General features: G+C 30.6%; 1 long non-coding RNA gene across 1 annotated transcript in view; it reads right to left on the bottom strand.

Moving 5' to 3' along the window:
- The window catches only part of LOC108727481 (uncharacterized), a 20,781-nt gene extending 7,634 nt beyond the window's left edge, over positions 1-13,147 (bottom strand). The window contains exon 1 of the long non-coding RNA XR_001936849.1: positions 13,079-13,147. This is a non-coding gene — a long non-coding RNA (uncharacterized lncRNA). The remainder of the gene's footprint in view (positions 1-13,078) is intronic.
- Positions 13,148-15,225: the final 2,078 nt, after the last annotated feature.

Here is a 15,225-nt window from a genome sequence, read left to right as displayed (position 1 = left end):
AGTGCCTGGCTGCTACAAGAGCCGTGTTTGACAGATGCAATGCTTGTATTGCTGCAAGAGGTGCACATTTCGAACAAAATCTTCATTAAAAAGTTTATAAATAAAATAATTAAAATAATAAATTAAATATATTTTTTTCTTTTTTCGTGATTTCCTGCGAAACAAAGCAAAAAGGAGCATATGTCTATAGGACTTTTTTTCTTAGTTTTTTACTCCTCTACACGCTCCCGAAGTTTTGCCATTTAATTTGGAAACACCCTGTATATATATAAAGCGTAAAACTTCTTTATTGTACTAAACGCGCTTACATGTTTCAGCTCACTTTTGAGCCTTCTTTAGAGACAACACAAACTAACATATATAAACTGTGAATAAAAGTTATCTTGTCATAGTGAGCTCCCCATCATCGAGAATATCGTTACTTTAATTTTTTTGGGTGGGTCGGATTGGATCATATTTCGATATTGCTAGCGCTGAAAGATGTTTCGCCTTTGTGTATCTAGAAGTGTACTTTTAATTACCCGAATTATGTCGTTATAACAAATGAGCGAAATATTTAAAATTTTTTTAAATACTTGTGTAAGCATACAAATATATATTTACAATTTAACATTATATTATATACAATAAAAGGTTATTATTTGCAATAAATATAATTATAAAATGTTTGCTTTCTCATTTTTATTTCTTAAAAAATATTTTATATCTTATACATATATCTTAGACTGCATTCCAGTAGTTACTATCAGAGTTGAAAATTTGTAATTCATGTTACATATATACTATATATTTTCAGTACTGGAAATGAATTTTGAAATACATTTTTAATAATGACATTAAAGTTTAAAAACAGTATTTAATTTAAATTCGGTAATTGTTGAATTTAACTTCCAACGATTGTTTCTACCAGTTTCAGCATTTTTTGTGCAAAAACGCATCGAATGAACCTAATTTTATCAACATTTAATGGAGCTAACTCAATAATTTCTCGAAAAATAACGAAAAAGCAGAATTGGCAACATTACCTCATAAAAATAACTCGTTACCATTACCGTTCTTTTCCCTAAAAAGTAATTCGTTACCGTTACTCGTTATTGATTTCCAAAAGTAACTCGTTATCGTTACCATCACTCAAAATATAACGAGTTGTTACTTTTTCATTGCTTTTTTTTCCTGATACTAATAGAATATTATAGCATTTTTCATTGGCAGAACTCAATGCACATTAAAGCTGGTGTACACTACTCTAATCTGAACGTAAAAATAAAATAACTCAATTAATAAAATACCTAAAATATGTTTTATCAAATAGAATAATAAAATGTATTGGGGAGATTTCGCGGTTTAACTCATTTTTATTAAACATACATCTTTACGTCGATTTGTGTACAACGGCTTTATAGTGCACTGAGGGCATCACACACTAGTTCTGTCAATAAAAAACGCTATTATATGCAGATTTTGGCGGTAAATATTCTGTAGACAAGTAAAAATTATATCTTTTAATAGAGAAATAAAGCTCAAAAACTGATAAACATATATATATATATATATACGCATAATATTGCATGATTAATCGAAAACATGTTTTTACGTGAGGTAAACACATGGTGGTTCTACAAACATACCAATTTATCTATTCCAGTTCGTTTAACGATCGAAAAAACGAATAAGAAGCCCGAACATTTACCTGGTTGTCTATGGGGAGAGAATAGTTGTTTTATGAGGTTCTAGGATTTTTCAAAGATCATTTCTTACACTTCTCGAGTTCGATATCAACAATTTTTCACAATTAGGGAGAGAGGAGAGAGAGAAAGGGAGAGAGAGAGAGAGTGTGTGTATGTGTATGTTTTGTCAAAGATTAATATTCAAATCTATAAATTTAATTTAGTTTCCGATGGTCTCAGGTCTTTATTCATCCAATTTGGGCATGCCAAATATGGATATTAGGATATTACTTGGCGAACTGTCTTCGATGGCAAACATATATACATACATATATACAAAGTGTTAGTTAAGTATGTTGTCATATTCAACAGAGCGATTCTTTGATTTATTTCAAGTATTCCATATAAACATGTGTCCTAAACAGCTTAGTTTCCGAAATACAGGTGAATGTTCGCAAATGTTTGACGAAACGGTAAATTGCGTTGGAGATATCTTCCTGCATAAATATGCTTTGCTTCACATGAGTTACCATTCGCACAACCATAAACAAAGTGACAAAGTCAAACTCAAAGTCACAAAATCAAAAATAGACTTCAGTTCTGATCTTTTTCTGAGCGTATATGTCAATCTTTGAGAAGAAAGCTCGATGGATGTATCATGGCGCAAGGTGGACATTTTCAACAATTCATCTAATTGTTTTATTTCATCAGAAGAACTGAAGCCTGTTTTTGTTTTTTCTGTTTTTGACTAGTTTTTGACTAGTTCAAGCTATATTTCTGTCAAATAAACAGATTATTACTACACGTTAAATTTTTTTATTTCGGAAACTAAGTCGTTTAGGATATTTGTTTATGTGGACTTTTTTACTTGAAATAAACCAAAAAATCGCTCTGTTGAGTATGGCAACATACTTAACTAACACCCTGTATACATACATATATATATACACACATAAACACACACACATACACACACGCACGCACGCACGCACGCACGCACGCACACTACATACGAGATTTTTACTAAACAGGAAATATATAGAGCGTATATAGAAATCGAGGATTTCTGTTACATAGTCTATTATATCTCTTGGTCTAATTATAATAGAATTTACGAACGCACATCATATTCTCGCAATGATACGTAATGATCCGATGATAACCTAATATTACCATTAGTTACGCAAAACCCCCGTAGCTTAGTGCACGCGTGAAAATTTGAATATAATTTAATAATTCTAGAGTGATTGATGTCATATTCCGTTCTGGTCATGGGACGAGGAGGATATTAGATTTTACCTTAACAGGAGATAGATAATTTAAACAGGAAGTCAGTCCTTTAACACGGTTCGATCGCGTGACCCGAATTAATTGATGCAATAATTAAGAGATTGTAGTATATGTTTTCTTTAGATATACATGATGCGCGCTAACGTAGATATTACGAATATGTTAATATTGCGCACCGCTTATTAGCATAAAATTTAAGGTCGCATTTTCTATATGCGCTATGCGAAAGACATTAACGTATTGGCCGGTACATAATTTAGTCGTGCCTTACAGGCATTCGGTATAGGGAGTCTCAGTAAATACAACTACGAGTTGATAACTGACGTTGGCTTGGGGCGATATTAGTATGATAATGCGAAAGGCTTAAACGGGGACACTTAGTCTCACCATATCCAATTACAATACAAACGGGAAAACACTAATTTCACATTTATTCCATTTAAATTAAGAACAAAGGTATAAATTTAATTTGCTATATAATTTATTAAATTCCATTTTAACTGACTATTTTTACAAAAATTCAACGAAATGTAGAATAATTTAAAAAGTTGTATATATAGTAGTAATTTACATATTTCTTATATAATAATATAATTTTTTATAATATGGGTGCGATATCGTGAAACAATAATAAAATTAATTTTGATAGAATATAAAAATTTTACATTTTATGTAAGAAAATACATTAAAAAAATATTTCAGTAACTTTAAAAAAAAGCAACGGATTTATATATATTAATGAATAATTTGCAGCTGTTTCGCAGCAAATTTAAAATCACAGAAAATAAAGCTAATCGAAAGATAAAGTGTAGATCGTTAATAAGAAATATTTAGCGCGGAAATCTAATTGACACTTTATCGAAAGGCTATTTAATCGATACCTATATCGATATTGGCCGTTATCGCAACGTTGCTTCGTTTGATTAATAACTATCCGAACCCGATATTCATCAACGCATCCTGACTTAAGCGCGAAGTCGTGCCTTTTCGATGAGATGGATAAATTGGCGGGCTATCGACACGATAGCCCACGATAGCTGTACGCTAGGTGCTAACTGGAAAGCGCTTTCAATTAATTTGAAATATCGACTCGCCGCACAGTGGTGCCTGAAAGGAATTTTGCGGGCAAAAAGTTTGTTATCGTATTTTTTAATTGTTTTGGAAAATTTAGTGCGTATGATATACTAATAAACATTGTTTATTATTAATACGCTAATATCTTTATGTTAATAAAACGTTTTTCATAAAATAAAAACTTAATAGTAAGTTAATAAAACTTCTTTTATTTGTTATTAAGCTAATAAGTCTATATCCCAAGATGTTTAAGAAATATATTAATTTGTTATATATGTTCACATGTGACATTTTTTTATACAAATAACTTCTCTGCATCTGACAATTGCTTGTCCTCAGAAACTTATATATTGGCAAATAATTTACGATTATGTAGACACATTATAACATTTATTATATAAATCTATCAAAAAAGAATTTTGGTTTTGTCAGTTTAAATATCGGTATGATGTTGCAAAGCAGTCGCTGGTAGCAACGCAAATTAACGGTGATGCAAATTAACTAATCCTGCTTGCAATTCGATCGATTATATCGCGAATGCAATGAAAAACAGCCAAAGGCTTTCTTCTCGAAAAATATCGTATACAAAAATATTATAAGGAAAATCCAGAGTTGGGAAGTAACGCATTATTTTTTTCGTTACTTCTTTCTGTCTTTAACGATAACGGTAACATCGGTATATTTTTACAGAAACGATAACGATTCTAGAGTCGTTACTTTATCATTACTTTAATTTTTATTGAATGGATCGGATTGGATCATCTTTTGATATTGCTGGCGCTGAAAGATGTTTCGCTTTTGTATCTCTAGAAGTGTACTTCTAGTTACCCAAGTGTTGTGTCGTAATAACGAATGAGTGAAATACTTAAAATTTTTTTAAATGCTTATGTAAGTATACAAATACATATTTACAACTTAACATTGTATTATGTATAATGAAAGGTTATTATTTGTAATAAATATAATTATAAAACATATGTTTTCTCATTTTTATTTCTTAAAACATATTTTATATTTTATACTATATATCTTATAGTAGACTGCATTCCAGTAGTTAGTATCAATGTTGAAAATTTGTAATTCACATTACATACAATATACTACGAATTTTTAGTACTGGAAGTGAGAATCTTGAAATACATTTTTAATAATGACATTAAAGATTTAAAAACATTTATTTAATTTAAATTCGGTAATTGTTGAATTTAACTCCCAACGATTGTTTCTGCCAGATTTGTTTTTTGTGCAAAAACCCGTCAAATGAGCCTAATTTTATTAATATGTGAGGGAGCTAACTCAACAATTTCCCGAAAAGTAACGAAAAAGTAACGGTAGCGGTAACGCGTTACTTTTTAAAATGAGTAACTATACAGTAGGGGAAAGTGAGGGAACTGTACGCAGCAGGTAATTGTGCGCATCCTGGTTTGATATTTTTCCAATGAATGAAGACATCACTGTGGTAAAATTTTTACGCAGGAGGGCGTCCTCTTAAAACATAACTACAAAAGATACGATGTAAATACGTTGCTAACCAGAAAAATACAAAAAAGTAAAATCACATCTTTTCTAGTTATTTTAGAATTCAGAAAATAAGGTGGTAAGTTCGTATTTTTAATTTGTTTGTTTAAAGTTGTATACGTTATTAAAATATGTTATTATATGTGCGTCTTTTGAGCTGTTATTTATTAAGTTTGGTTAAGAAATGTTGAAGTAATCATATTTCATATCGAGTCAGGTCGCGGCGGGCAACTGTGCGCAAGCGTTTTGAAATGCGCACAATTACCCATCTTCCATACACTATATGACTGGCACTAATTTTTTCATTTTTTCTTTGCATTATTATTTTATTTTGCCACTTTATTTTGCCAAAATCTATATGTATTATTATTATATTAGTTTTGTATTTTTGCTTTATATATACAATATAATATATATTTAAAATATATTTAATATATTTATATTGCAATATAATAAATATATTTTCTGATTTCTTCGTCAACATTTCATAAGTCATTCATTTCTTACGACTACTTTTGCTTTGCGCACAATTACCCAACACGCGAGAAATTTTTTCGCTTTTCCGTTTTTTCCTTTTTGCTAAATATAATCTTATTGAATGAAAATCTGTTCGATATGAGGATACGTAATGGTAGAAGAATGTTTATAGTTTCTATTTCCATACTTATATTGCTTTGAACTTGGAAAATCATTCCAGGACAATAAATTTCCCTTAGGTGCGCACAATTCGCCCACTTTCCCCTAATAGTAACGAATTATTTTTAAAAGTAACTGTAACGCATTATTTTTTTAAGGTAACGTTCCCTCTAACTCTAGGAAAATCTACAATATACGTAACGTATACTATAGTGTTTTTCATATTATATATTTTCGTATGCGATATTTTTCAAGAATAAAGGACCTGCAGATATATTGGACAGAAAGAGCATTAATAGTAATTATTCTAGAACTTCTTTGCTCTTTCTTTTACTTTAACACCGCTTTTGACGCTTTGCTTCAAGAGTGGCTATAATGCCATAAAATAGTAATTACGACGTTTTTGTAATTTAACTTTACAATGTTGGTTGGCTATGCAGAACAAGATTCAATTATCTTACTTTTGCTAGATTACTTACAGAGTGATGAAAACGGATAAAATTCATGATTCTTCAAATAAATTTGTTACTTGTTGTAAATAAATTTGTTGTTTACATGCACATTGAATATTTTAATTACGTAAATAATAACTATATATAATAGTACATATATATATAATAAATAATAGTAACTAATAAGAAGTTAAATTTTACGATAAAAGGAAAAAAGTTGGGATCGTTAGGAAAATTTTTCTGCACTGGAGCATCCCGATTTCACCTTTTTATTTATCAATTATTGAGGAAACTTGTCCCTGAGAAATTTACTACTTTCAGTTTTGTTACAGTTCTGTAAAAAACATAGCATATAAGTTGCCGATGGAAAGCCAATCTTCGTGCACAATGGGGGTAGATGTTAGACAGAGAAAAGAAAAAAAGGAAAAAATCCCTCCCCTCCGTATCTCGCGTACCCGAATAAATCGATAGGAACTGTAAAGTATAGAGTTAATTTTAAAAACTTTACGGGTTTTAAATTATCGAGTGCATTATTAAATCAAAAAGGCTACTAAATTCAACCGATATATATATGCTACACGTATACTATTCTGATTGTGTCATTTACAAAATAAATGGTTAATATCAGAAAATGATTGCGCTAGTGGTACGTTGAATAGTTCATATGTTGCAAATAAATATGCATAACTGTTAAAAATATTCTTAAAATATAAAGTAATAAGGTCTTTAAAAAGTGGAACTGTACAAAAGCTACCAATTTTCTATTGTTTTATTATCCTTATTGTGCATATTAGCCTATTTGAATGTAAAGCAAAATGTGATATAGATAGATGCGAATAATAAATCGTGAATTATGCGATTAGTATTCCATTATCTCTTTTTAATTAATAAGTTAAGCTAAGGACAATATAGATACGACTGATTCAAAAGATTTTCAAGAGATTAATTAAATAAGGTTAAAGTGATTTTAAAGACAAATTAATTTTTGTAAAAGTGAAATAGCTGACAGATGGAAAGTTAGATAAAAGATTCTTTTCTTAAATGATAACAAAGGTTGCCTCTCGTAGCGTATTATCACAGAAATATGACGCGTAAACTTTCATCTGTACGTAATGTAATTTATCTCAACATCGCGATATATTTTCCATTTCAGCAAGATAATTCATATATATTATTAAATAATCATGGACTGTTTTTAGAGAATGGACACAAAGTAAATGTTAGCCCTTTGGAGTGCTGAAACTTGTATAAGTAATCCGCTGACTCTTGCATTTATGTCGCGGAAATTATATTATGTCGACCGTGTGCGTGAAAGGCGAGTTCGGGACTACAAAAAAACGCGCGTGTTGAAATGGTAATTTCAACAAAGATGGTGGAAAACTCGCGTAAGAAATGACCGAGCAACTGCATTTCTCTGTACATATACGCTATGCTGTGAAAATTATGCTTAGTAAGGTACTGCGGCGGATGGAAAATTATTCAGCATTTTTATTCGGCGGCTCGGTAGGGCGTTTCATAACTCAAAACCAGAAAGGTTAATTGCGACTTAGTTAAGCACAACGTAATATGTAAAAAGTGCGTTATAATAGTTTAAAGCGCATCAATTTGGAATAAAGAGCATGTTACATGCCAGGCATAAAAGAAGTGTTTCGTTAAAAACATCCGTCGCATGATGAAACAAAATTTTGCAAAACATAGGTCGAGAACTTTTCACATTTATATCATCGTGGTGCGAGCACGAAATCGCGTTTGGAATATTGAAATTGCGTACAGCAAAAACGAATGGGAACGATTGGAAAAATATGCGAATGATTTGGCTAAGCGTTTCGATACCTCGAAAACCACTTAACGCATTTGGCTCTTTACTGTTTTTGTCAGATATGTTCTACGTATATTCCGATATATTTCATTAATATAATTGCTTTATGTAAATTTTTATATAAAAGTTTGAAAATTACGCGATATAAAATATCACGTAAAATTCCATTCTCAATGTTTCAAATCATCATACGCTCATCATATATGCTTTTTTTCTCCGACTTCAGCATGTCGAATATATATACGAAATATTTAATATTTTTGCTTAAATAATCATAATCTATCGTTCCGTATCGTTGATTTTACTTATCTATCTCACCTGATGTGGAAGCAAATATTTGGTACTATAATACAAAATGCATAAATAAATGAAATGGATTAAAATAGAATTGGAACGCATCAAGAGCTCAATAAATCTGCTTGAAACCGCTTGGCGGCAAACATATAAAAGTATAATATCATTTCTTTAATAAGCAATTTATATAAAACATTATATACTTTACACATACGAGAAGTGTACCTACTTGATATTTACTCGTGAAATTTCAAAGTACAAAGTTTGAATAAAAAAAGAATCGTTGTTAAAACGATATATTATATTCGCACGAAATGTCAAACATGCATTTGCTTTTATATTAAAACTAGTCTCACATTAAATCTATTGTTTTACGTTTCTTACGTTTTAAAAAGTATTTGCCTCGTTTTTATTCATATTAAGACATTTTCTTATGTTGACAATTAAATATACAGTTTCAATAAGTAAGATTTTAACGGAAAGCATAGAAAATGTAGGCGAACAGAAAAATAGCATACATTGCCTGTATAAACAAATGCAACAAGATAAATGTAATTTCAGTTGCAATTTATTTCGAATATTTCGACGTAAAAAGCGCCATTATAACATTTGCGTACTACATCTGAACAAAAAACATATACTATACATAATAACTCACTTTAGAAGTATTCCGCGCTCTGTCCGATATTTTGTTAAAAAATTTGATGTAAAATATAAACGTTTCCTTCAGAAGAAAGAAACATTTTGATAATTATTCGGATTAATGAACATCGCGGCATTGACCTATACCTTGACATATGTTATCAAGATCATGACTCTGAGTGATCTTCAAAAGTTTTAGGTGGCGGTCACTGTTCGTTCAAAAGTTATTAACAAAAAAAAGTTTAAAAAATAATGTCTTTCTGCTATTTCTGCTATATAGTGACAGGCATATAATTTTCCACGCAAAAACAGGTTCATCCTACCTCCTCCCCCCCTGCTTGGAGATGTACGACTTTCCACGCAAAGCGAAGTCACTTCACCTCCCCTCTGTTTAGGAAAAAATCAGTCTCTCGCCTCTTGGCCCTAGAGGGGAACGGGGGGGGTGGAGTTCTTTTCGCGTGGAAAGTTGTTCACCCCTAAGCAAGGGAAGGTGGGATGGATCTCTTTTCACGTGGAAAGTCGAATATAGCCAAGAAGTATAGAGTAGTTTTTAATATTGTATATCAGTGCTCGCAAGAATCTGCACATTTCGAGCCAATTCCTGCGGGCTCCCCCCACTACCGCTCGAGGTTCGGTCTAGTTGCCTATCGCGCGCGCGACGTTGTGGCTCAGGAGCATGTCCCTATACCAGAAATATACTAGGAGCGCATCTTCCGCCAAATCATTATTGAAATATATTTTTTATTAAAAAATTTATTTAGGATCATGATGACAACATATGTCAAGATCAAAGTCATCGGCGTGGTGTCCGTTAATCCGAATAATTACTAACATTTTCTCTCAAAAACTTATCTTTTAATTTTATCTTATTAATATTAATAAACAAAACAAAATCGATAATATTCCTTTTATCTCTAAAATAATATAGTTTAAGAAATAGATTTAATAATCAATTTGATTTCGTTATATCACAATTGTAATTGCAATTCAAGTGAGTAACTCGAAGCTTGTCTTAAAATCCTACTTAAGTTCTACTTTTCGCAATTCCATGAATGATACTTACAAGAAAAGATCATACATAATAAATAATTTTTGAATTTTGTAACATTTTCTTTGGAAAAATTCAATAAGAAAAAGATTGTTTGCATGAAAAACCTCATTTGAAGTCTAAGAAATTTTTTAAATATTTATAAAAACTTTACTTTGACCAGTACTTTGAAATGATAAAATTATAACAATAAAAACTTTATTCCATAAATAATAAATTTAATAATGTTTTTAATAGAATAAGTAATCCTTCATAATTTTCATGGGATGTTCAGGATATATTCTGGCTTTATAAACTCGTTAAATATAAGAATGATATTTATACACATTATTATCATATATAATATAGCGTAAATTGTTTTAAAATTAAAAAAACATTTTTGCATTTATTTAAAAGATGTGTAAAATATGTTACCAATTTTTATTTAATTGTAAATCATCAAAAAGAACAATAAAAATTTTAAAAATAAACAAATGACAAATGGGAAATTGGGAAAATAAAAATTGAGATATAATGTTGGTGTGTCAAAAACATTCCATAAGACTAATTACATTTAAAAAAAATTATGGGAGTAATGTAAGATTAATTGATAATCCAAACTCATCATTTAACTCGTCATTTAAAAAAAAAATTAAATAACTCACATACAAAAATTTGTTATTAGTAATACATTTATACATATACTGCATCAGAGCTAGACGCAAATTCTCTCGTCAATTATGATTTTTTTAAATAACATTTTCAAAATTCTCTTTTAATTAAACAGTATTAAGTCTATATGGCATACGATTTTTTTCTGTTGGAGAGAGAGATTTTGCTTGCGTTTTAGTAAATTTCTAGAATTACACTAGAGATTCTATAGCTGTCTGATCACGAATAATTTTGTTTTATAAGAGAGAAAGGTAAATATTAAAAAATTTGGTATAAAATATAGGTAAATGTATGTTTCCTTCAGTAGAAAGAAACATTTACTAGAAAACCCGCGAAACGCAAGATTGTCAAACATTTACTTCTCTCCTGTATATACACTATATCTTTTTAACGCACTGTCTACTCTACAATTTTAACCCTCCGCGAACTCCAGGTAGTGTGTGATATAATGCAGCAATGAATTTTTATAACTTCTTAAAAAGTGCCGCTCGCATAATGCCAGTTTCGTGCAACTGGAGAGTGCGTTGTTACCAGAGTTAGGAACGTTACCTTAAAAAAATAATGCGTTATCGTTACAATAACTTTTTGTTAAAAATAACTCGTTACCAGGTACTCATTCTAAAAAGTAATGCGTTACCATTACTGTTGAAAAAATAACGAATTGTTACTTTTTCGCGGGGTTGGCAAGTAAGGCTAGGGGGGGGAGGGCCCACACACTTGCTTTAAGAAGCCACAAGTCGAAAGAGATTAAGTGATAATAATTTCTGTCTTTAAATTGTTTTGCGCAGTCTTTAAGTTTTAATCGTTAGACTTAAGCGAATTGAGCAAAACCTAATTCTTACTAAAAGCATAAGTTCTGTGGCCAATATATCGTCACTTACCATACAACTTAAAGCTTACGACTTACGGCCTCTTAGCAAGGTTGTGGATCTAGCCTAACGCGTTACTTGTAACGTCGTTACCGTTACAAGTTACTTTTTTCGGTAACGAATGGGTAACGACGTTACATTTTTTTCTGAATGACGTTCATGGTAACGCAGTTACATTTTTAGGGTAACGGTAACGATTTCACTAGTTACTTTAATTATTACTTTATTTCTAGCCATGTAAAAGTTTTTCCTAACTAGATCGTACATATATATATATATATAAAATCTCTTTATATAAAATCTACGTCAAAAAATATCATTTCCAATATTTAACAATTAATATTAAAAACATTATGTATTTTTTAAGATAGCTAAAAATATGTGTGTATAAAGGATCAAAGACCACAGATTATATTCCATAAACACAAATCGCTGTAAGTAATAGTTCGATAGTCAATAATTATATTTTTTTTATTATACACGCGAGACCATCGAGCACGAGAGAGTTAAGCGAATTTTTCGCGTCACATTCGGCTGGTTACTGACCAGGTACAGCAAATAAATTGGTAGATTCGCGAATCACAGTTTGTGTAGAATGGATAGATTCTCGTGGGACATTTGTAGGAGTGTTGGTTGGTAGGGACTGACATATACGCAACGGAGAGAGCAGGACCGAAAAGAAAGGTGGATATACCCCCGTAAATTCCAGCATTTTTACCATCGACCTATGTACGCGTCCCCGTCATTCGATTCATCCGGCATCGTACCTTTTTCCCGCGGCCAACGGTATTCTCCACTTTTGGATTCGACCCGCTTCGATGCCCTCGAAGGCGCTGCCGGATAAAATATATGTACTCGTTGTACCTACAATACGGCCCGACGAGAATAACGTCAGAACGAGAGAATTCACCGTTGAATCAATACGCCGATAAAAATATAAAAACAACAGTAATATTAATGTTTTATTCGATTGTAATGCTTATTGTATATTCCTATGTGTATCATAGAATAGCGCTTTAAATCATTTTTTTCTTTCTTTACATATTATGAATATGTGAAAATTGTACATCTAATATTTGATGAAGTTTTTCAATTGAACAGTAAGATAAACGTACCACCCAGCTAACGCTAAATATTCACAGAAAGTTCGATTCGTATTACCAATGTACGGAATGTTCCGGAACAGTAAAAGAATCGTTACAGAATGTGCAAATGTCGATGAAATATTGAGAATATTGTGTGAATACTTCTTGTATATTTCATGAAAATTGCTAGCGAGTGAGCAATACACATTTCCGCTGACAGAGGGCCGCGGCGACGAGCATTTACTCGGAAACAAGAATCACCTGGGAGAGAATATAAGGAGCGCAACACTTTGTCTGTAAAGTGAGCTCCAAAATTGGGCTCCAAGGTGAAAATACATTAAATATGTTTTCCAAAGTAAAATTTTGTTTATTTTGTTTAAAAACTGATTCACGGACGACCTCCTGACCTGGAATTTTTGAAAAAATTATAATTTTGCGGAATATATATGAAATATATATGGAACATTCTCGGAATACCATATGTAATGATATACAAATGAAATTTTTAACCGACATTTGAATGTTTCTTTTACATACCGTAAATATTCGAAATATTTTAGAGTATTCTTGGAATGTTTTTTGAGGATTTTAGGAATATTTTATGAATATTTCAAGAATATTTAGCGTTTGCTGGGCAGTGTCCGGACATATACCTATGTCTGGACACTTACATAAAATTTATTATTATTAATCTCAAATGCTTTTTTATTGCTGTATTATAATTTAATTGCATTTAAAAATTACAATTAAATTATAATATTTCGTTTTAAAAAGCGTATTTGAAACCATTATTAACTTAAATAAATAAAGTTTTATGTAAATATCCGGACAATAAAGTACATGTTACATGTCCAGTCACTGGGACCGAACGTACCTATGTCCGGACAGTTACACAAAATTTTATTTATTTAAATTAACATTAGTCTCAAATGCTTTTTACTGTAAAGATCAATTTGAATTAGTTATCTTTTGTCATTAAACATTTATTTATATTAATATTTCCCGTCAGTATACTAATTTTCTAATTGTGGTCAGACACTGAGACAATTACGTCCCAATATCCAACCGGCTATCCGACCACTGTTACATTGACGCATTCTATTACTTATTTAAATATTTTAATTAATAATTGTTATAAGTGGGTTCAAATAATTTTTCCTTAAGAGAGTCTTAAGTTTTCTTGATGATTGAATGATGAAATGAATGCAAATATATTAAAAACCTTTTTTATATTATAAATTATATTATTTATGACAACCTACACTTAAACGTCCAGCTATTGGTACGTATACCTTAATTATTAAAACCATAATAACTAAAATTCTCAACATATATATTTTATTCTTAAATTTTTTTTAATTTAAAAAAATAATTAAAAAATGTATGGATTTGCTATCATATATGTAGTTGAAAGGTCGACTTTTTGTGCAATTGTTACGAATTATATGAATTATTCTGAACGTTAATTTGATTATATAATACCTCAGCGTTTTAAATGTTTCGAAAATGTTATAAACCAGTATTAAAAAATTATGTTTTATACAAAGCGCTAATTCTTTAAACAAAAACGTTCGCGATGTTAAAATAAATTGCACAAATATATCTCTGTGGCAAACGTCATTACTCACACGTTACTCACACGTTCGTTGCATGCGTCAAGGGAAATATTAATTTGAAACTGATAAAATTGCATCGTTCAGTACAAGGCTCCTTCCTCCAGTGATTCATTTCCCAAACCTATTCAATAAAATGCTCTAATTTTTTGATGGAACGCGATGTGAGCATTTCAGAGCGGTTTTAATTGTTTATATTTCAACACACGTCTTCCTGTATGCAAATACATAGATTGTACCAGTCAAATTTACACGTTATTGTTACTGTTAATTGAACATACCACTCGATTCTCATTCATTAAATTTGAATCGAATCGATTAATATTAAAATATCCGAAACGGCGTAATGCAGTATTTGGTATGATTGCAGCTTGTATCGATCCTTTACCTTTTTTTAATTTCTATGCAGTTTTTGTAAAATCTTAGTTAGCAAATTGCAATAATAAAATTTAAAAAATTCTAAATAGTTTCTTAGTGCAATTTTCCAATATGAACTATAATTCACGATTCTAAGAATATAACTTGCTCTTTTTTTTTTTATTTAAACTTATTCTGTTGTTTAATTTA

Source organism: Mycetomoellerius zeteki, unplaced genomic scaffold (genome assembly GCF_001594055.1).
Source record: "Mycetomoellerius zeteki isolate Tzet28-1 unplaced genomic scaffold, Tzet1.0 scaffold498, whole genome shotgun sequence".
Classification (NCBI taxonomy): domain Eukaryota; kingdom Metazoa; phylum Arthropoda; class Insecta; order Hymenoptera; family Formicidae; genus Mycetomoellerius; species Mycetomoellerius zeteki.
The sequence above is the reverse complement of the archived record's forward strand: the minus strand, read 5'-3'. Positions and strand labels throughout refer to the sequence as shown.